Here is a 23,270-nt window from a genome sequence, read left to right as displayed (position 1 = left end):
AGGCAGCTTCGGGGGGCCGGGCACAGTGGCTCACTCCTGTCAACCCAGCTCTTTGCAAGGAGGCCCTGGTAGGAGGATCACTTGAGGCCAGGAGTTGAAGACCAGCCTGGGCAACATAGCGAGACCATCACCACAAAAAATTAAAAAATTAGCCAGGCATGGTGATGTGTGCCGGTAGTCCCAGCTGCTGAGGCAGGAGAATCACTTGAGCCTGGGAGGTCAAGGGTGCAGTGAGCTATGACCGTGCCACTACACTCTGGTCTGGGCAACAGAGGGAGACCTTGTCTTTTATTTATTTATTTTTTTGTGATGGAGTCTCACTCTGTTGACCAGGCTAGAGGGCAGTGGTGTGATCTCGGCTCACTGCAACCTCTGTCTCATGGGTTCAAGCGATTCTCCTGCCTCAGCCTCCCGAGTAGCTTGGATTACAGGCACCCACCACCTCGCTCAGCTAATTTTTGTATGTTGTTAGTAGAGATGGTATTTCACCATGTTGGCCTGGCTGGTCTTGAACTCCTGACCTCAGGCAATCCATCCACCTCAGCCTCACAAAGTGTAAGGATTACAGGCGTGACCCACCGTGCCCGGCTGGGATGCTCTGTCTTTAAGAAAAAAAAAAAAATTCAGTTGTTTTACTTTTTTAAAATATATCTTTTTCTTTTTCTGAGATGAGGCCTTGCACTATCACCCAGACTGGAGTGCAGTGGCGAGATTATTGACAGCTGTTGTGGGGCCGCAGTACTAAGTTTAAAAGAATTTAGGCTGGGTGTTGTAGCTAATGCCTGTCATCACAGCACTTTGGGAGGCCAAGGTTGGCAGATCACTTGAGCTCAAAAGTTCAAGACCCGCCTGGGTAACATAGTGAGACCCTGTCTCAAAATAAATAAATTAATTAAATTAAATGAAAAGAATTTAAACAGAATCACAAGGCAAAGACAAGGCAGCATAGAGCAATTGCAAAGGAAAAGTATTTTGGAAGTTAAGTGCAGAATAGCCAGGGCACAGTGGCTCATGCCTGTAATCCCAGCACGTTCAGAGGCCGAGGCAGGTGGATCACTTGAGCTCAGGAGTTCAGACCAGCCTGGCCAACATTAGCTGGGCATGGTGGCGTGTGCCTGTAATACTAGCTACTCAGGAGGTTGAGATGGGAGAATTGCTTGAACCCGGGAGGTGGAGGTTGCAGTGAGCTGAGATTGCAACACTGCTCTCCAGCCTGGGTGACAGAGTGACACCCCGTCTCAAAAAAAATAGTGAAGTGCAAAATACACGGTTCACCCTGAGAGAGAATTGAGGGCAGGCTGCTCACAAGGATGAGACAGCACTAATTATTACAAGGGAAACTCCCTTTAAGGCGCTGGGAAGAGGTGTTACTCTAAGCACATTCTGGGTCGTCCTCTTGGTGCACATGCGCAGTAGCTACACTTGCTTGTTCACAGGTCGCATGTCTCAGTGCTGTAGTTGTTGCATCCAAAGGACATGGTCACTTTCTTGACCGCGTACCCTGCCTCAAGATCGTAGCTCACTGCAGCCCCGAACTCCTGGCTCAAGCAATCCTCCCACTTCAGCCTCCCAAGTAGCTGGGGCTGCAGGGGCTGCTGGGGCTGCAGGCATGCACCAACATGCCCGGCTAATTTTTTTGTATTTTTAAGGAAGAAGTGGTTTCCCTATGTTACCCAGGCTGGTCTTGAACTCCTGGGCTCAAGCGATCCTTCCATCTCAGCCTTCCTGTGTTGGGATTACAGGTGTGACCACTGTGCCTGGCCAAAAAAGTCTTTTTTTAAATTTAAAAAAAGCGCCGGACACGGTAGCTCACGCGTGTAATGCCAGCACTTTTGGAGGCCAAGTCAGGTGGATCACCTGAGGAGTAGGTGTGACTTCTACAATTGGTTTGGTGGAAATCAAATCCAAGTACTACTACAGCTGATGGACAGGGGACCAGGCCTTCTGTGATGGTGAATGATAGCATCCCCAAAAGTTAAAAATACCAAATGTGTGACAGTGCTCCCGTGACTGGTTAATAGGGTGATAGTTGGTAGTCCATTGAGATGTCTTATTTAAGGGGAACATGTGGGCAATCTTAGTTTTATGGTCCTGAGGTAAGAACCAGATGCCAGGTATAGTTTCAGTATAGTCACCCCCAAGTATTATGGGCCTGGAGCAAGGAGGGTAACATGCCCAAGTGGGATGAGGATTTCTAGAAGGTTGGTAGATTAAGAGACCAAAATTTGATAGGAGATATCCATGTTGGGAGGGTGGTTTTGACTGAAATGTGCTATGTCCAATGAACCAATGAATGCACTATGTAATATTAAGCATTTTGAGTACTGGTCGATAACCATGTGGAACTAGTTCTATATGTAAGTGTAGTATTATGTACGATAGTTAAGGAATTGCTAATACTTGCTTATATTCATGTGGAGCAAGTTTGTAATGTCATATAATCTGAGAATATACTGTGTACAATCAAGCATTGATAGTGCTATATATTCATGGAGACTAGCAATAACGCACAAAGTACATAAAAGTATTAATGTATTAGTGCTGATGGTCAGCACTTACATAGTAGTTAAAATGCATGCCAAAAAGAATACAGAGAATAGTTTAATTAGAATCTCAGCTTTGGGTGTTGATGGTGAAGTGGGAATGCTTTTTCTCTGAGTTGTCCTAGGGAGGGGACTCTCCATTTCTGCTTTACAAGACTGGTGTATTGGATTATACTACAAGGGCAGTTTCATTTAAGTAGTTTATTTTCGATTAGGGTGGTGAGTGGTATGAGGGCAAGAATAATAGAGAAATATATCATAGATGCTATTTGTCCGATGGTAATAAAAGGATGTTCAACTGGCTGTCCTCCGATTCATGTGAGTGTGAATAGGTCAGTGACTAAGATTCAGAACAGATATTGACTTAATGGGTGGAATATGATGCTTTGTTGTTTGCCATGTGTGGAGGGCAGGAATAACTGCTAGAATGAGAATGGATAATCGAAGGGCCAGTACGCCTCCTAGTTTATTGGGGATGGATCATAAGATTGTGTATGCAAATAAAAAGTATCACTGTGGTTTAATGTGGGGCAGGGTATTTAGGGGGTTGACTAAGGTGTAATGATGTGGGTCACTCAGGAGGTCAGGCGAAAACAGTACTAGAATTATTAAAAGGAGGAGGAGAAAAATTAAACCTAGAATATCTTTGGTTGTGTAGTAAGGGTGGAAGGTGATTTTGTCAGAATGTGATGAAATTCCTGAAGGATTTTTAGACCCTGTTTCGTGTAGGAATAAAAGGTGGAGAAGTGTTAGGGCTATTATAGTGAAAGGTAAGATGAAGTGGAAGGCGAAGAATCGTGTAAGAGTGGCTTTGTCAACCGGAAATCCACCTCCGATTCATTGGACAAGGTCAGTTCCAATATATGGGATGGCTGATAGTAGGTTTGTGATTACGGTAGCGCCTCAGAATGATATTTGGCCTCATGAAAGAATATAGCCTATAAATGCTGTTGCTGTGGTTGTGAGTAGGAGGATGATGCCACTATGTCAGATTTCTAAATATATGAATGACCCATAATATAAGCCTCCGCCGACGTGTAGGAAGAGGCAGATGAAGAATGTTGAAGAGCCATTAGTGTGAAAATAGTGGACTCTTCAGCTGTAGTCCACATCTCGGTTAATATAGGCGACTGAAGAGAAAGCAAATGAGGTATCTGGTGTGTAGTGTATGGCCAGAAATAACCCTGTGAGGATCTGGAGGATTAAGCAGGTACCAAGAAGTGAGCCGAAGTTTCATCATATAGAGATATTAGATGGTGCGGGGAGATCAATGAATGAGTAACTAATGATTTTTATTAGTGGGTTTGTTTTACATGTAATGGTCATTAGTGTTCTTGAAGTACAATGATGGTTTTTCATATCATTAGTCATGGCTATAACCCATGTGGGAATAATGACATATGCTTTATTCTTATTAAGTGTTCTTTTGTTATGGTATTTATAGGTTTTTCTTCTAAACCTTCTCCTATTTATGGGGGTTTAGGGTTAATTCTTAGTGGTGCTGTAGGTTGTGTTGTGTTGAATTATGGTGGGGCTTTTATGGGATTAATAGTCTTTTTTATTTATTTGTGGGGGATGATGGTTGTTTTTGGATATACTGCGGTGATGGCTATTGAGGAATACCCTGAGGCATGAGGATCAAGTATTGAGGTTTTAGGAACTTTAGTACTGGGGCTACCAATAGAGTTGTTGTTACTTTGATGAATGGTGAGTATGATGGGGTGGTCATCATAGTTAATTTTATTAGTGTGGGAAGTTGAATAATTTTTGAGGGTGAGGGGCCAGGGTTGATTTGTGAGGATTCTCCGGGTGCTGGTGGTTTATATAATTATGGGTGTTGATTGGTGGTAGTTGCTGGTTGAACACTGTTTGTTTGTATTTATGTTGCAGTTGAAATTACTTGGGGTAATAGATTAGATAATTAAGAGTAAAGTTAAAAAGGGTGGAATAAAAAAAGAAATAAAATTTAATTAGGCCTTTTTGAGTAGTTATGGTAATGGAGGCTGTGATTTGGGTCTGTGAAATTGTCTTTGGTATGAACTTTTCTAGCCAAGTTAGATCTAGCAGAAGTGATGCCAGGTTTTGGCTTGTAGATAGGTTTGAGTGAGGGGTTGTACGATGAATTGTGATTGAGTAGAATCCTAATATATTGGAGAAGTTGAATGTTTGTAATGGATATGTTATCTTAAGATTATTAGTTATAAAACTAAGTTCCAATGCCAGTAAGAGTCCTAGGACGGTTACACCCAAGGCTGTAAGTTTTAGTTGTTTGGGGGGATGAAGTTAGGGATAATGCTGTTGGTGATGAGAAACCCAGGGAAGATACTGCTGACTATAAAGCATTTAATTGGGTTTATTAGGGAAGGGTTATTTTCGTCAATGCTGATTAGCGTTGGGAAGTGGGGTTGTCCTATTAGAGCAAAGAAAATAATTTGGATACTATAGACTCTTGTTAGGGAGGTGGCAATAAGAGTAGTAGAGAGGGCTCAGGCTTTGGTATATGATGTGTTTGCAGTTGTGATAATGAGATATTTAGAATAAAAACCTGTGAGGAAAAGCATAGCCGTAAGTGCTAGGCTGCCAATAATAAGGGAGGAGGAAGTAAGGGGTAAAGTCTTAAATAGTCCTCCTGTTTTTCGGAAATCTTGTTCATCGTTGAGGTTATGGGTGATGGATCCTGAACATATAAATAATATAGCTTTAGAAAAGGCATGGGTGCAGATATGTAGGAATGCTAGGTGTGCTTGATTAATGCCAGTTGTGACTATTATAAGGCCCAGTTGACTTGAGGTGGATAACGCTACGATTTTGTTGATAACATTTTGTGTTAGAGCACAAATTGCTGTAAATAAGGTGGCAATAGCCCCTAAACACAGTGTAAGGGTTTGGATTAATATACTATTTTCTATTAAAAGGTGGAAGTGGATAAGCAGGAAGACTCCTGCTACAACTATAGTGCTAGAGTGGAGTACGGCTGAGACTGGGGTTGGGCCTTCCATGGTGGAAGGAAGTCAGGGGTGGAGGCCAAATTGAGCTGACTTTCCCGCTGCTGCTAAGAGAAGGCCAATTAATGGCAGATCAGGGGTAGGATTTAGGATAAATGCTTGTTGAGGTTCTTATGTATTGCAGGATGAGAGGAATCATGCTATAGCTAAAATGAAGCCAATATCGCCAATGCGGTTATATAGAATTGCTTGGAGGGCTGCTGTATTAGCATCTGCTCGGCCGTGTCATCAGCCAATCAGTAAAAAAAGACATAATTCCTATGCCTTCTGATCTGACAAGAAGTTGAAAAAGGTTGTGAAAAAAGGTTGGTGGTAACTAGAATATTGTGGTGAGGAAAATAAATATTTGAAAAATTGATTAATGTTGGGATCTGATTTTATATACCATATTGAGAATTCTCTAATAGATCAGGTGACAAATAGTGCTACTGGGATAAATTTTATGGAGAAGTAGTCTAGTTTGAAGCTTAGTGAGAGATTAAGGTTTAGATTGTTATTCCATATCAGTTTGAGATGATCGCTTCTTGGTCTATATACACAAACATTGTGGGAATAAAGCTAATGGTGAAGGTGCATACAGTAGATATTTTTACGTGATGTGGATATGAGTTCTTGTGAGAGTTGATTAATGTAGTGATTGTAAGGTTAAGGAGATTAAATTTATAGTAATGGAAAAATACATGATTATTACTTGTATTTGGAGTTGCACCAATATTTTTGGTTCCTGAGACCAATGGATAGCTCTTATCCTCTACAACTTGAGAAAGCCATGTTGTTAGGCATGGGGGCATGAGTTAGCAGTTCTTGCATACTTTCTCAGTAAATAAGAAATTGCAGACTTCTATTACTAAACCCACAATCTAATGTTTTGATTAAACTATACTTACAGGGTATAAAACCTATAATAATCTTAGGGTTTAGGGATAATAGGAGAATAGGTGCAAGGTGTGTAAGTATTAGCATCTTTTCTTGTGTGGAGGAAGGTTTAATACTGTTAATGTAATATGTAAGTGTTCCTTGTGTTGTGATAAGCATGTATAGGGAATAAAGGGCTGTGATTAATATATTAGTCCTATAAGCATAATGATGATGTTTGATCAGGAGAATGAAGCCACCATTACAAAGAGTTCTCCTATTAGATTAGTGGTGGGGGGTAAGGCAAGGTTAGTAAGGTTTGCTATAAGTCATCAAAAGGCTGTTAGTGGGAGTAGTGTTTGAAGACCTTAAAAGAGTAATATGATTCGGCTGTGGATTCACTCATAGTTTGAATTTGCTAGGCAGAATAGTAAGGTTGAAGTAAGTCCATGGGCAATTATGAGGGTAATTGCACCGGTAAAGCTTCAGGGAGTTTGAATGAGGATAGCCTTAATAACAAGTGCTGTATGACTTACAGAGTAATATGCAATAAGTGATTTTAGATCAGCTTGTCATAGACAAATAGAGCTTATCATAACTATCCCTCATAAGGATAACATGAGGAAGGGGTAAGGTGTATATTCTGTCAGGGGGCTGAGGATAAGGGTAACCCGTATTATGCCATAGCTGCCTGGTTTTAGGAGAACTGCTGCAAGTACTATTGAGCCTGCAATAGGGGCTTATATATGGGCTTTAGGAAGTCATAGGTGAAGTCCGTGTATGGGGTATTTTTACTATAAAACCCATAATACATGTTAATCATACAAGGTTATTGGATCAGGAAATTAATAGTTCTTGGGTGTTAAATATTATTATTATCGTGTTCAGTGAACCGAGGTATTTTGAGTATATAAATAAGTATAGTAAGCAGGGGGAAGAGATCCCACTAGTGTATAAGATAAGAAATATGAGCTTGCATTGAGGCGTTCTGGTTGGTTACCTCAGGGGGTGATAATAATTAAGGTAGGGATAAGTGTAGCTTCAAAGAGAATATAAAATATAATTAGTTCTGTGGCTGTCAATTCCATAATTAAAGAAAATTGTAGGGAAACCAATATGGAAATAATAGAGCTTTTTCCATGGGGGTGACTCATTGGAGAGGTGGTACTGGCTTGCTATAATTCTAAGAGGTAGTAGTCAGGCTGTTAAGATTAGAAGGGGTGATGTCAGCAGATCAGAAGAGAAAGTTAATGAGAAGTTGAATAGATTGTCATTAAATTGATTAAAAAATAATAGGGCAATGAAGCTGATGATTAGGCTGTGAATAGTCATATCGATTCAGATTATAGAGTTTTTAGAGAGTCATTTTATTGGTAGCAGTGTAATTATTGGAATAATAATAATTTTTAGCATTGAAGTAAATTTAGGTTATGTACATAGTCTAGGCCATACATGTTGGAGATTGAAACTAGTAAGGCAAGGCCCGCTGTGCCTTCACAGGCAGCAAATACTAGGAGGGTAATGGGTGTTATGAATGCTAGGGTGAAATGTATATTTAAAGGTATAAGGGTATTTATGATGAATAATGATAATATTATTCCTTCTAGGCATAGTAGGGATGATATCAGGTGGGATCAATAGATTAATATCCCCAGAAGTGATATGGTATATGCTAATATGATATTGATACAAATAGAGTGCATTTGGTTAATATGTTCTATCATAATCTAATGAGTCAAAATCATTTATTTTGACTTAAACTATCTACCAAGTCAGTTCAGTCTAATCCTTTTTGAGTTCATTCATAAGTTAACCCTAGGACTAAAATGGTAACTAGTATTAAGGGCTGTGCTGATTATTAGTGTCAGGTTGCTTGTTTGAAGGGCTCATGGCAAGGGTAGTAGTAGGACGATTTCTAAGTCAAACAGGAGGAATGTGATGGCTACTAGAAAAAATTTTATGGAGAAGGGAATGTGGGTGGGGGGTAATGGGTCAAATCCGCATTCGTAGGGGCTGGATTTTTTTATATAAATATTAAGTTGTGGGAGCCAAAACATAATAACTATTAGTGATAGAGCTAATAGGGTGTTGACTGCTAGGGCAGGTTAATTACTCTTTTTCGGATGTTGTCGAAACTGATTGGAAGTCAATGGTACTGTTTATACTAAAAGAGTAAGATCCTCATCAGTAAATAGAAATATAGAAGAATAGTCATACTACATCTACAGAGTGTCAATATCAGGCCACGGCTTCAAAGCCGAAGTGATGGCTAGATGTAAAGTGGTATATAAAGTTGGCAGGGGAGACAGATAGTGAGGAATGTTGATCCAATAACGATGTGAAGTCCATGAAAGCCTGTAGGTGTAAAGAATGTTGAGCCATAAATTCCATCAGAAATAGCAAAGGGAGCCTCAAAGTATTCTGAGACTTGTGGGAGGGTGAAGTAAATACGTAAGGTAATTGTGATAAGTGGTGCTTGAATTACTTGTTTTCGATTATTTTCTATTAGGCTGTGATGGGCTCAGGTAATTGAAACCCCTGATGCAAGTAATACAGATGTATTCGGGAGGAGTACTTCCAGAGGGTCAAGGGGAGAAATGCCTGTTAGGGGTCGGTGTGCTCCTAGTTCTAGAGTTGGGGCTAGGCTAGAATGGTAGAATGCCAAGAAGAACCCAGTAAAAAAAAAAAAAAAAAAAAAAAAAATTACTTCTGAGATATTAAATAGAACTATTCCGTATTGGAGGCCTTTTTGGACAGTTGTTGTATGGTGGCTTTGAAATGTACTTTCTCAGATAATGTCATGTCACCATTGATATATAGTCAGTGTATTGTTTAGTAGACCTAAGGTTAAAAGAGTAATAGAGTTAAAGTGAAATCATAATAGCTAGGCCAGATGTTATTAGGAGAGCTGAGAGAGACCCTGTTAACAGCCAAGGGCTGGTTTGACTAAATGATAGGTGTGTGTTTGGTGGGTCATTATGTGTTGTCATATAAATAAAGGCTTACTAATAACATGAAGACACAAGCTTGGATAAGGGCCACAGCGAATTCGAGAGTGGTCAATAGAATTAGAATAATAAGGGTGATTGAAGCTGTGGGAAGATTAATAGTTGATAATACTAGTGTGGTTCCTCCAGTTAAGTGTATGAGTAAGTGACCGGCTGTAATGTTGGCTGTTAAATGTACAGCTAGTGCCATTAGTTGAATAAGTGGACTAATGGTTTGGATGATTACTAGTATAGGGGTAAGTGGAATGTGTGTGCCTTGTGGTAGGAAGTGAGCTAAGGAGTTTTTAGTTTTAAATTAGAAGCCTGTGATTACTGTGCCTGCTCATAAGGGGATTGCTATACTGAGATTTATTGATAATCGGGTAGTTGATATAAATGAGTGGGGTAGAAACCCAAGGAGATTGGCTAAGGCAGTAAAGAGAATTAGGGATATTATTATAAGAGATCAGGTTCATCCTTTAATAGTATGTGTGATTATTATTTGTTTTAGAACAAGTTGAACTAGTCATTGTTGAATAGAAATCAATTGGTTATTGATTAGGTAGTTAGAGGTTGGAAGGAGTTTGGTGGGAAAGAAGATGATTAGTGCTGCTGTGGGTAAACCGAGGATTGTCGGGGCAGTAAATGAGGTGAGCAGATTTTCATTCATTTTAGTTGTCAAGGGTTGTTACGTTTTTGTGTTTTGATTATTTTTGGTGTAGGGGGTGTGTGGTAAATGAACTTTGATAGTTTTAATTGAATAGTGGAGAATAAAGTTATGATTGTTGATACAGTAATAATAGGTCATGTGGAAGTATCTAGTCGAGGCATTCACTGTAGAGAGGTGTGATTTCTCTCAGTCTTTAACTGAAAAGGTTAACGCTGGGGTAGCTTTACAGTGATATTATAGTGCAGATATAGACCAAGTTTTGAAAGTTTTTAATGGGACTAATTCTAGAACAATAGGTATAAAACTGTGGTTTTATACAAATTTCTGCGCATTGTCCATAGTAGACGCCTGGTCATGTAGCAGGTAAGGCAAATTGGTTTAAGCATCCAGGGATTGCATCTGTTTTTAACCGTAGTGAGGGAATAGTTCATGAGTGCAGGAGAGCTTTGGGTGCGATTAACATGCAGATGGGAATTTCTCTTGGGACGACTGTTCAGTTATTGACTTCCAGGAGTCGAAGTTCTCCTCGTTTTAAGTCAGCTGTCGGAAGCATAAGAATCGAAGCTTAATTCTTCAGAATCTGTGTACTCGTAGCTTCAATACCATTGATGTCCAATTGTTTTAACAGTGAGAGAGGGGTTATTGATTTCATCTGTTATATACAGGCTATGTATGGATGGGAGGGCAATTAAGATTAAGCTGATGGCAGGCAAGATAGTTCAGACAGTCTTTAATTCGTGGGCATCTGTGGTGCTAGTATGAATTAGTTTTGTTGTGTTAGAGAAATAATGTATAGAACCAGGGAACTAATTAGGAAACTAATTATAAGAGTGTGGTCATGGAAGGTAAGTAGTTCTTCTATAGTAGGGGATGAAGCGTCTTGAAGACCTAATTGAACTGGATGGGCCATTAAGATATATAGGGCTTAACCTATAACTTAACTTTGACAAAGTTATGAAATAATTTTACTAATATCTTATCGAGAAACTTGTAGAGGTTATGGGATTGGCTTGAAACAGTCTGTGGAGGTTCGATTCCTTCCTTTTTCGCTTAGGTCTTCATGTAGGTTGGTTCTTCGAATGTGTGATAGGGTGGTGGACAGCCATACAGTCATTCTAAGTTGGTAGATGGTTGTGCAATTGTTAGAACTTTTCGTTTTGAAGCAAAGGCTTCTCAGATCATGAAAATTATTAGCATTACTGCTGTTAGGGAAATAAATGAGCCTCTGGATGAAATAATATTTCATGTGGTGTATACATCGGGATAATTGGAGTAACATCGAGGCATACCGGATAGGCCGAGGAAATGCTGCGGGGGGAAGAAAGTTAAATTGGCACCTCTAAATATGATGGCAAAGTCAGTTTTAACATAGATTTGATTAAGCGTATAACCTGAAAAAAGGGGGAATCAGTGGACAAAGCCTCCTGTAATAGCAAATACGGCTCCTATTGATAAGACTTAATGGAAATGGGCTACAACATAATATGTGTCATGTAAAACAGTATCTAGTGTTGAATTGGCTAGTACAATGCCGGTTAGACCTCCTACTGTAAAAAGGAAAATAAATCCCAGGGCTTAGAGTATTGTGGGAGATTATTTGATGTTACTGCCATGTAGTGTAGCCGACCAGCTAGACTTTGACACCAGTAGGAATAGCAATAATTATAGTAGCTGAGGTGAAGTATGCTCATGTATCTACATATGTTCCTACTGCAAATATGTGGTGAGCCCATACAATAAACCCTAAGAAGCCAATTGATACTATGGCTCACACTATGCCCATGTACCCAAATGGCTCTTTTTTTCCAGAGTAGTATGTTGTGATATGGGAAATTATCCTGAAGCCTGGTAGGATGAGGATATAGACTTCGGGGTGACCAGAGAATCAGAATAAGTGCTGATATACTATAGGATTCACCTCCACCACCTGGGTCGATAAAAGTAGTATTAAGATTGTGGTCAGTTAACAGTATTATAATGCCGGCAGCTAGGACTGGGAGAGAAAGGAGTAGGAGAACTGCTGTAATTAGGACTGATCAGACGAAAAGGGGTGTGTGACATTGGCACATAGCTGTAGGTTTTATGTTAATAATTGTGGTGATAAAGTTAATGGCCCCTAAAATAGAAGAGACACCTGCCAAATGGAGTGAGAACATGGGTAAATCTACAGAGGCTTCTGCCTGTGTTAGGTTTCCTACTAAGGAGGGGTTAGACTGTTCAGCCGGTTCCAGCGCCAGCCTCTACTACAGTGGATGCAAGTAATAGTAGGAAAGAGGGTGAGAGGGGTCAGAAACTCATATTATTTATCCGGGAAAATGCTATGTCGGGGGTGCCAGTTATCAGAGGGATTAACCAGTTGCCGAAACCTCCAATTATAATTGATATTCCTGTAAAGAAAATTACGACAAATGCATGACCGGTAACGATGACATTGTAAATTTGATCATTTCCTAGTAGAGTACCTGGTTGGCCCAGTTCCACTCGAATAAGGAGGCTTAAGGCTGTACCCACTATCCCTGCTCATGCACCGAATAGCAGGTATAATGTCCCGATATCTTTATGGTTGGATGAGAACAATCCACGGTTGGTGAACATAGGTGAAGTGAGAAAAGGTAAAAAGGCCGAGTAAGCATTAGACTGTAAATCTAAAGACAGAGGTCAAGGCCTGTTTTTAGCAGTCCCGAGGTGATTTTCATGTTGCATTGCAAATTCAAAGGAGCACCTTCAATCCTGCTGGGGCTTCTCCTCCTTTTTTCCCCCAAAGGCGGGAGAAGTAGATTGAAGCCAGTTGATTAGGGTGTTTAGGTGTTAGCTAAATTTTCACGGGTTTAAGTCCCAACAGTCTAGCCATGGTTTAGCTTAATTAAAGTGATTGATTTGCATTCAATTGATGCAGAATACAGTTTTGCAGTCTTTAGGTTTTTTGCAGAAACTAAGTATAATTCACTTGTTAAGAGCTTTGAAGGTTCTTGGTCTTACTTAACCTAAATTTCTAGATTATAGGTAGCGTTAGTGGAGAGATTGGTAGGAGGAGGGTAGAGAAGATGGTAAGTGGGGGGAGAAGTAATATGGGTTTTGTGTTTTCAAACTACCATTTTATTTTTATATTATTGGATGTGGGGAATATTGTCACTGAAATGGAGTAAACTAAGCATATGTAAATATACAGATTGAGTAGTTATGATAGCTATAATGGTTGGGATAATAAGACTTATTTTTTGTAAACTCTTGAATGGTGATTCATTTAGGCAGGAATCCTGTTAATGGAGGTAAACTTCCTAGGGATAATAAAATTGATAGAATTATAGACAGTAACCATGTTAATTTGTTTCAGGCGTGAGATAGTGATAGGGTTGTGGTGCTTGAATTCAGGCTGAGTGCTAGGAATACAGTGGTGGTTAAGATGAAGTAAATAGGTTAAAAGTGGTAATGTTTGGGTTATATGTTAGTACTGCTGTTATTCAACCTATATGAGTAATTGGGGAGTAGACTAGAATTTTACGTAGTCGTGTTTGGTTAAGTCCTCCTCAACTGCCCACTGTAATAGGTAGGATTGAGATAGATAGGAGGATGTTCGTGTTTACTGATGGAAAAATTTGATGTATAACTGAAATAGAGGCTAGATTTGTCATGTGAGGAGGAGTATACCGGATGTTAGGAAAGTTCCTTGAGTTACTTCTGGAGCTCAGAAGTGAAAAGGGGCTATTCTTAGTTTTATTACTAAGGCTGTTACTATTATTAAGGATGAAAATTGGTTAATAGTATTTATTATTGTTCACTGTCTGGAGAACAGGTTATTGGAGAGAATACTTATTATGAGGACTGTAGATGTGGTTGCCTGTATAAGGAAATATTTAGTGTCTGTTTCTGTAGAGCGGGGGTTTGTTTTTTTAATTAAGATTGGGATGAGGGCTAATATATTTATTTCTAAGCCTGTTCAGATGAAAAATCAGTGTGAGCCTAGCATTGTGATAAGAGTACCTGTAAAAATAGTAAGGTAAAATAATAAGTTGACCTTATGGGTTAATTAGGACGGGAAGGGTATAACCAACATTTTCGGGGTATGGGCCTGATAGCTTATTTAGCTGACCTTACCTTAGGACGTGGTGTGATAGGTAGCATGGGGAATTTTGGATTCTCAGGGGTGGATTCAATTCCTATAGTTCTAGAAATAAGAGGTTGAAATCCTCTGTTGTTTACTCTATCGAAGTAATTCTTTTGTCAGCCATATTTCTTACATTTGAGGTGGGATGCTGGAGATTAGGATGGGTATTGCGATATGTCATATACAGAATGCTAGTGTAAGTAGTAGAAAATTTTTTCATAGGAGGTGTATGAGTTGATTGTAGCCGAAACGGGGATATGCTGTTTGAATTCATAAAAATAGGGAGGTTAAGAGGAGGGTCTTGGTAATGAAATATGTAGCATAGAGTTCTGGTGAATATATAGTGTAATGTTCCTAGAAAAATTGTAGTAGTTAGGGCATTTATTACGATAATATTCATGTATTCTGCTATGAAGAAGAGGGCAAATGGACCTGCGGTATATTTGACGTTGAAACCTGAGACTAACTGATTCTCCTTCTGTTAGGTCAAAAGGGGCTCCGTTAGTTTCTGCTAATGTAGAGATAAATCATATTATGGCTAGGGGTCATGATGGTAGGAGCAGTCAGAGGGACTCCAGAATTGCTGATCCAGAGAGAGTGTCTAAAAATCTATTCTCAGAAATGAAGGAAGGCCTTATGTCCGTGAAACAGCAGATAGTATTAAAATAATCATTGTACTACCTATAACACAAGGAGAACTGGAATAGAGAACCAGAAGATTGCTGTGGTGACAATTCTACTGACTTCCATTGATGGGGCACACCCCATTCTAAGTGGGAAATCTGTTTTTAGACAATTGCATTAAAAAGTTCCTGTCACTGGGTATGGTGGCTCACACCTATAATCCCAGCACTTTGGGAGGCTGATAGGGAAGGATCTTTTGATCCCAAGGTAGGAGGCCATCCTGGCCAACATAGCAAAACCCCTTCTCTACAAAAAATAAAAATAATGAAAAATTAGCCAGTTGTGGTGGTGAATGTCTGCAGTTCTGGCTATTCAGGAGGCTGAGGAAGGAGGATCCCTTGAGCCTGGGAGTTCTTGAGGCTGCAGGGAGGTATGATCACACCACTGCACTCCAGGCTGGGCAACAGAGTGAGACCTTGTCTCTAAAAAAGACAAAGGAAAAAGGTTTCTCCCTAACCAAACCACAATCAGCTGACCAGTGCCTGTCACCCGTGAACTTGAACACATGTGGTCTGACCCCACCAGAAGGAATGAACCTGTCTTAGTTCAGGGAGATCCAGGGTTTGCATAGCTCTTCTCCAGGACTGAGCTAATACTCACATTTGCCTCCCCTGTTCTGCTATCAGCTGGCTTGATCTTTTCCTCTTCCTTTGTCTTTTAACATCTATTTACACCAAAGCTCAGTACTGGCTTCCTATGGCTGCTGTAATACATTACCACAAACTTAAAAAAATTTTTTTTTAATGATTTTGGCCAGGCATGGTGGCTCACACCTGTAATCCCAGCACTTTTGGAGGCCGAGGCAGGCAGATCTCTTGAGGTCACAAGAGTTCAAGACCAGCCTGGCCAACATGGCGAAATCTCATCTCTACTAAAAATACAAAAGTTAGCTGGGTGTGGTGGCATGTGCCTGTAGTCCCAGCTACTTGAGAGGCTGAGGTGGGAGAATCGCATGAACCTGGGAGGCAGAGGTTGCAGTGAGCCGAGACCATGCCCCTGCACTCCAGCCTAGGTAATAGAGTGAGATTCCTTCCTAAAAAAAGAAAAAAGAGAAACCAAACTTTTAAATAATTTTATTTTATTTTTTAAAAACTGAGATGGGGTCTTAAACTCCTAAGCTCAAGCCATCCACCTGCCACAACCTCCCAAAGTGCTGGGATTACAGGCATGAGCCACCATGCCTGGCCTAAACCATGAATTCAGTGACTCAGCGTAATATGTGTTATCTTATAATTCTGGACGTCACAAGTCTAAAATTGGTTTTTCTGAGATGAAATCAAGTGGCATCCAGGATCTAGAGGAGGATCCATTTCCCTGTTTTTTCCAGTTTCTAGAGGCCACCTGCATTCCTTGGCTTGTAGTTCCTTCTTCCATCTGCAGGACCAGTGGTGTAGCATCTTCAGGTCTCTCTCTGCTTCCATTGTTGATCTTACTTTTTTTTTTTTTTTTGAGACAGTGTCTCGCTCTGTCGCCCAGGCTGAAGTGCAGTGGCTCGATTGGCTCACTGCAACCTCTACCTCCCAGTTTCAAGCAATTCTCCTGCCTCAGCCTCCCGAGTAGCTGGGACTACAGGTGCCCGCCACCACGCCTGGCTAATATTTTTGTATTTTTAGTAGAGATAGGGTTTCGCCATGTTAGTCAGGCTGGTCTCAAACTCCTGAACTCAGATGATCCACCCACCTTGGCCTCCCAGAGTGCTGGGATTTCAGGCATGAGCCACCGCACCTGGCCTAGTCCCATTACTTTCAGTGGGAAAATCCGCAATTACTTTGGCACCAATATAATAGTAACATCAAGGATCACTGGTCACAGATCAGCATGACAGATATTATTATAATAATTATAGAGTGGGCGTGGTGGCTCATGCCTGTAATCCCAGCACTATGGAAGGCTGAGGTGGGTGGATCACCTGAGGTCAGGAGTTCAAGACCAGTGTGAATAAAATGGTGAAACCCTGTCTCTATTAAAATGCAAAAACTTAGCCAGGCATGGTGGTATATGCCTGTAGTCCCAGCTATGTGGGAGACTGAGGCAGGAGAATCGCTTGAACCCGGGAGGTGGAGGTTGCAATGAGTTGAGATCACACCATTGCACTCCAGCCTGGACAAGAAAAGCGAAATTCTGTCTCAAATAATAATAATAATTATTATTATTATTATTATTATTATTATTCTGGGCACAGTGGCTCATGTCTGAAATCCCAGCACTTTGGGAGGCCAAGGCGGGTGGATCACATGAGGTCAGGAGTTCAAGACCAGCCTGGCCAACATGGTGAAACCCCGTCTCTACTAAAAATACAAATATTAGCTGGAAGTGGTGGTGGATACCTGCAATCCCAGCTACTTGGGAGGCTGGGGCAGAATTGCTTGAACCCAGGAGGGGAAGGTTGCAGTGAGCTGAGATCATGCTATTGCACTTTAGCCTGGTTGACAAGAGCAAGACTCTGTCTAAAAAATAAATAAAATAAAATGAAGAGGAGGAGGAGGAAACAGCCAGGTGAGGTGACTCATGCCTGTAAAGGAAGAGGTGGAGGTGGAGGTGCAGGTGGAGGTGCAGGTGGAGGTGCAGGTGGTGGTGGAGGTGCAGGTGGAGGTGCAGGTGGAGGTGGAGGTGGAGGTGCAGGTGGAGGTGCAGGTGGTGGTGGAGGTGGAGGTGGTAACAGCCAGGCGTGATGGCTCCTGCCTGTAGAAGAGGAGTTGGAGTTGGAGGAGGAGGAGGAAACAGACAGGTGAGGTGGCTCACACCTGTGAAGGAGGAGGAGGAGGAGGAAACAGCCAGGCAGGTGGCTCAGGCCTGTAGAGGAGGAGGAGGAGGAAACAGCCAGGCACACTGCCTCCTGCATGTAAAATGAAGAGGAGGAGGAAACAGCCAGGCGTGGTGGCTCACACCTGTAAAAGAGGAGGAGAAGGAGGAAACAGCCAAGTGTGGTGGCTCACGCCTGTAAAAGAGGAGGAGGGGGAGGTGGAGGAAATAGCCAGGCTTGGTGGCTCAGGCCTGTAAAGGAGGAGGAGGAGGAAACAGCCAGGTGAGGTGGCTCATGCCAGAGGAGGGGGAGGAGGAGGAGGAGGGGGAGGAGACAGGCACGGTGGCTCATGCTTGTATAAGAGGAGGAGGTGGAGGAGGAAACAGCCAGGCGAGGTGGCTCATGCTTATGGAGGAGGAAGAAACAGCCAGGTGTGGTGGCTCACGCCTGTAAAAGAGAAGGAGGAGGATGAGGAAACAGCTAGGCTTGGTGGCTCACCCCTGTAAAAGAGGAGGAGGAGGAGGAAATAGCCAGGTGTGGTGGCTCACGCCTGTAAAGGAAGAGGAGGAGGAAACTGCCAGGTGCCGTGGCTCATCCCTGTTAAAGGGGGAGGAGGAGGAAACAGCCAGGCACGGAGGCTCACGCCTGTAAAGGAGGAGGAGGGGGAAACAGCCAGGCATCATGGCTCATGCCTGTTAAAGGAGGAGGAAACAGCCAGGCATGGTGGCTCACGCCTGCAAAGGAGGAAAAAACAGAGTCGTGTGCCTCACGCCTGTAAAGGAGGAAGAGGAAGAGAGGAAGGAAAAGGAAACAGCCAGGTGTGATGGCTCACGCCTGTAAAGGAGGAGAAGGAGGAGGAGGAAACAGCGGCTCACGTGTGTAAAAGAGGAGGAGGAGGAGGAGAAAACAGTCGTGGTGGCTCACGCCTGTGAAAGTGGAGGAGGAGGAGGAAATAGCCAGGTGCGATGGCTCAAGTCTGTAGAAGAGGAGGAGGAGGAGGAAAAAACAGCCAGTTGTGGCCGATGGCTGTAAAGGAGGGGAAGGAGGAGGAAACATCCCGGCGAGGTGGCTCAGGTCTGTAGAGGAGGAGGAGGAAGAAACAGCCAGGCGTGGTGGCTCACATCTGTAAAGGAGGATGAGGAGGAGAAAGAAATAGCCAGGCAGTGGCTCCCGCCTTTAAATGAGGAGGAGGAGGAGGACAACAAAGAACCAGAGGAGGTGGCTCACACCTGTGGAGGAGGAGGAGGAAGCCAGGCTTGATGGCTCATGCCTGTAAAGGAGGAGGAGGAAGAGGAATAAACAGCCAGGCACGCTGGCTCCTGCCTTTAAATGAGGAGGAGGAAGAGGGAAAAGAAAGCTGTCAGCGTGTACCACATCTTGGAGGGCAGCATCCCAGATCTGCAGAGTGTTAGCTTCAGACTGGTACATTCACCGAGCCTTTCAGGGCTACCCCATCTTCCTACCAGGCTGCTCGTTTCTTCTTTTTTCTCTTCTTTTTTTTTTTTTTTTGGAGACAGTGTCCCTCTGTGGCCCAGGCTAGAGTGCAGTGGCGTGATCTCGGCTCACTGCAGCGTCTGCCTTCTGGATTCAAGTGGTTCTCCTCTCTCAGCCTCCCGAGCAGCTGGGATTACAGACGCATGCCACCACACCCAGCTAATTTTTTTGTATTTTTAGTAGAGACGGGGTTTCACCATATTGACCAGGCTGGTCTCGAACTCCTGACCTTGTGATCTGCCTGCCTTGGCCTCCCAAAGTGCTAGGATTATAGGCATGACCCACCATGCCCAGCCTTAATTATATTTTTTGTAGAGATGGGGGTTTCACTGTGTTTCCCAGGTTGGTCTCAAATTCCTTTCCTCAAGAGATCCTCCCACGTTGGCCTCCCAAAGTGCTGAGATTACAGGTGTGAGCCACTATGCCTAGTCTTAATTTTTGTATTTTGGTATTTAGTATTTTTGTATATTTAGTAGAGACAGGGTTTTGCCATGGTCTTGAACTCCTGGACTCAAGCAATCTGCCCACCTTGGCCTCCCAAGGTGGAATCTCACTCTGTTTGCATCCAACAGGCATGGAAGAGGCTCTGCTGTGGCCTGCTCAAATTCCTGCTGTGGAAAGCAAGAGAAGGTGCTCCTTGAAGAAACAGGCGGATCCCACCGATCTCAGGGGTTCTGTCCTGGCCTGCAGCCCTGGATCGTCCAGACTGTGCTGGGGTGGGGAACCGACCTTGCCCTTCTTGGCTGGGGCTGAGGGTGAGGGTCCCGCTTCCCCAAAGGCCTAGCCCGGGGTTCCAGCCACAGGCCCCACTGGGCAGCGCCAGGCCCATCCCGCCCCTCTAGGCCTGGCACTCGCCCTCAGCAAAGATGGCGCGGATCGTCTCAGGTACCTGATGCGACCTGTCCGCAGCCTCCTCCTGCACTGCTCTTAGCCCTGCAGACGGTGGCCAAGCAATGGAGTGGAAAGCGTGACCTAGTGGACAGGTGTGGCCTGCACGGCGTTTGGGCTGCTGTTGCTGTGCACTGGCACTGCAAGGCGGGATGCTGTACCCCCCAGGAGAGCCCGTCGCGGGAGCCCAAGGAGCTGGGTGGCCTCTGGAGCTTCCCTGCCGATTTGGACAACCGACGCCAGGGCTTTAAGGAGCAGTGGTACCCGCAGCCGCTGCAGGAGGTGAGGACTCGGGGCAGGGCCTGGAGGCGCCCGGAAGCCCAGCAGTGGGAGAGAGGAGCCCCAGCCCCCTGCAGGCTCCTTCCCCTGGGCATCCCGGAGCTGGGGGCCCAAAGGAGGTTAAAGGTCAATGGGCTTGGAGCGGGACTAGTGGATGGGGACCCGGGGAAACCGGGAAGACCAAGGCAGAGGAGGTGGGAAGAGGAGGAAGTGCTCCTGCAGAGCCCCCTCCTGAGGTGAAGGGTGAGCCTGGGCAGTGTCCTTTTTAATGTTTATTTTTTATTTGTAAATTTTTTTGAGACTGGGTTTGGCCCTGTCACCCAGGCTGGAGCTGAGTGGCGCAATCCATTGAGCTCAAGTGATTCTCCTGCCCCAGCCTTGCAAGTTAGCTGGGGCCACCACGCCTGGCTAATTAGAAAAAAACCTTGGACAGGCTAGGTGGCTCACGCCTGTAATCCCAGCACTTTGGGAGGCGCAGGCGGGCAAATCACCTGAGGCCAGGAGTTCGAGACCAGCCTGGCCAACATGGTGAAACATCGCCTCTACTAAAAATATAAAAATTAGCCAGGTGTGGTTGGTTCATGCCTGTAATCCCAGCTACTTGGAAGACTGAGGCAGGAAAATCGCTTGAACCCAGGAGGCGGAGGTTGCAATGAGCCGAGATAACGCCACTGCACTCCAGCCTGGGTGACAGAGTGAGACTCCGTTTAAAAAAAACACCGAAAAAACTTTTTTTTTTTTTTTTAAGATACAGGGTCTCACTACATTGCCCAGGCTGGTCTCAAATTCCTGGCCTCAAGCCATCCTCCCACGTTGACCTCCCAAAGTGCTGATTACAGGCTTTTGATTACCCACACACTCATCTAGCCAGAGCGGCATGTGCTGCACAGAGCCGGGCCCGGGGATTGGGAGGAGGGGACAGTTTAGACGTTCTGAGGTCAGCGTCTGCCGAGGCAGGAAGGTCCCTTGGTTTTCAAGGTTCAGATAGAGGACAGGACATGGCATCAGGCCAAGGACGCCACCCCTGTTCCCCTTCTGACTTGGATGTGGTCAGTAGAGAAATGGGACCAGGTGAGGTCTGGGCTGCATCTGCCTATTCTACATTCTGTTTTTCTGACTTTGCGGCATTCAGTACAGGAGGAAGAGGAGAGGGCTGTGTGCTAGCGTGCGCCCCACTCACAGTGTCCTAAGCAAAGCTCCCCCATCCCCCCAACCAGCCTTCCTCCCTGTGACAGGCAGTAGGTCATCTGTCTCGGGAGATATTGGGCCCCATCCACTCCCGAGGAGGAACTCCTGGCCCCACTGGCCCAGGTGCACAAACCGCCCTGGCAGTTGACCTGTTGCAGCAAGTTATCTGTACGTTCCACCAAGGGTTCCTGCTGTATGTCAGGACTTGCGCTAGGCCTGGCGGGGGGCACAACTGTGCAGCACACTGGCCCCAGATCTTTTTGGGGACCTAGGAACTGAGCCTGGCCCCTCTCTCCGCAGTCAAGCCCCACCCTGGACGTGCTGGTTCCCTTCAGCTTCAACGACATTGGCCAGGACTGGCGCTGCGGCATTTTGTTAGCTGGGTGTTGTACGAATGGGAGGTGACCCTGCCGGAGAAATGGACCCAGGACCTGCGCACAAGAGTGGTGCTGAGGATTGGCAGTGCCCACTCCTATGACATCGTGGTCAGTGCAGCCAGGAGCAGGCAGGGTGGGTGGGTGGGCATGGCTGCCGACCAGCATGGGACCCCCAGCAGCCACCCACAGCCTGTCTTCTGGTGTGGGATGGTGGGGGTCCCTGCTCTGCCCTGCCCTGGGGGCTATGTCCTGTGTAGGGGGATAGGTGGCCTGATGTACCCCATTGGGATGCCATTCTTCCCATCTGCCTGGCAGGCCCCTGAGCCCCATGCTGCAGGTTATGTGAGGGAGTGCCCAATAGCAGGGCCTCTCCTTATGCGCTGACCTGCCACCCCCTCCCCATATCTCCTGTGTCTGCAGTGGGTGAATGGTGTCAACATGCTAGAGCATGAGGGGCTGACATCAGCAGCTTGGTCCAGGTGGGGCCTCTGCCCTCCTGCCTCTGCATCACTAATCAACATCAGTAATATGCTCAACCCCAAGAGGGGGGGTCCCTGCCACCAGGGACCATCTGCTACATGACCAACACCTCCAAGTGGGTACCATCCTGTCTCCACTGCACGCACCCACCTTCCCATCCCACCCTGTGGTCTTCCTGCTAGGGACAGGGTGGCCTTCGCAGAGTGGAGGCCCTGGATCTGGGGAGGCTGGGGAGGCCTGTGAGCTGAAGTCAAAGGACCCAGGGCAGGGGCCCAGAGAACCACAGTCCTCACACCCTAGGTATCCCAAGGGTTGTTTTGTCCAGAACACAGACTGACTTCTTCAACTACGTGGGACCGCAGTGGTCTGTGCTTCTGTACACAACACCCACCACCTACATCGATGACATCACCATCACCACCGGTGTAGAGCACGACAGTGGTGAGGGCTTCTGGTAAGATCCTCCCTCCGCGGGGCCCAGAATGGCTCTGTTTGTTCCCTGTTTGGAAAGCTCTCCCAGGAAGAAGGTGCTCCCAGCATCTCTAAACCCCCACAGGTTCCCATCCACCTGCAAAGCTAAAATCCAGCCTATCTGAGCAGACACTGGCTCCTGAAATCACCTGTGTGGTTGACCTCGCTTGGAGAAGAGGAGTTTGGCCTAACGTCACACAGCTCAGGGCGGCTGTCCTGTCCCTTCCCCACGGTGCTGCTCTCACTGCAGCTCCCCTTGCTACACATCATGCTCAAGGAACAGGCAGCTTTGGGGGAACAGGCACAGTGGCTCGTGCCTGTCCTTTCAGCTCTTTGCAAGGAGGCCCGGTAGGAGGATCACTTGAGGCTAGGAGTTCAAGACCAGCCTGGGCAACAGTGAGACCATCACCACAAAAAATTAAAAAATTAGTCAGGCATGGTGATGTGTGCTGGTAGTCCCAGCTGCTGAGACAGGAGAATCACTTGAGCCTGGGAGGTCAA

At 44.7% G+C, this 23,270-nt stretch overlaps 3 pseudogenes; 1 reads left to right on the top strand and 2 right to left on the bottom strand.

Moving 5' to 3' along the window:
- Window positions 1-1,837: 1,837 nt before the first annotated feature.
- On the bottom strand, window positions 1,838-6,563 carry LOC129534613 (NADH-ubiquinone oxidoreductase chain 5-like; annotated as a pseudogene).
- A 2,816-nt stretch (window positions 6,564-9,379) lies between these two features.
- Window positions 9,380-10,060, bottom strand: LOC115935404 (ATP synthase subunit a-like; annotated as a pseudogene).
- An 8,554-nt stretch (window positions 10,061-18,614) lies between these two features.
- Window positions 18,615-23,220, top strand: LOC115930174 (beta-glucuronidase-like; annotated as a pseudogene).
- Window positions 23,221-23,270: the final 50 nt, after the last annotated feature.

The sequence above is a fragment of the Gorilla gorilla genome, chromosome 6 (assembly GCF_029281585.2).
Source record: "Gorilla gorilla gorilla isolate KB3781 chromosome 6, NHGRI_mGorGor1-v2.1_pri, whole genome shotgun sequence".
Taxonomy (NCBI): domain Eukaryota; kingdom Metazoa; phylum Chordata; class Mammalia; order Primates; family Hominidae; genus Gorilla; species Gorilla gorilla.
This window is presented reverse-complemented; position numbering and strand designations above follow the sequence as displayed.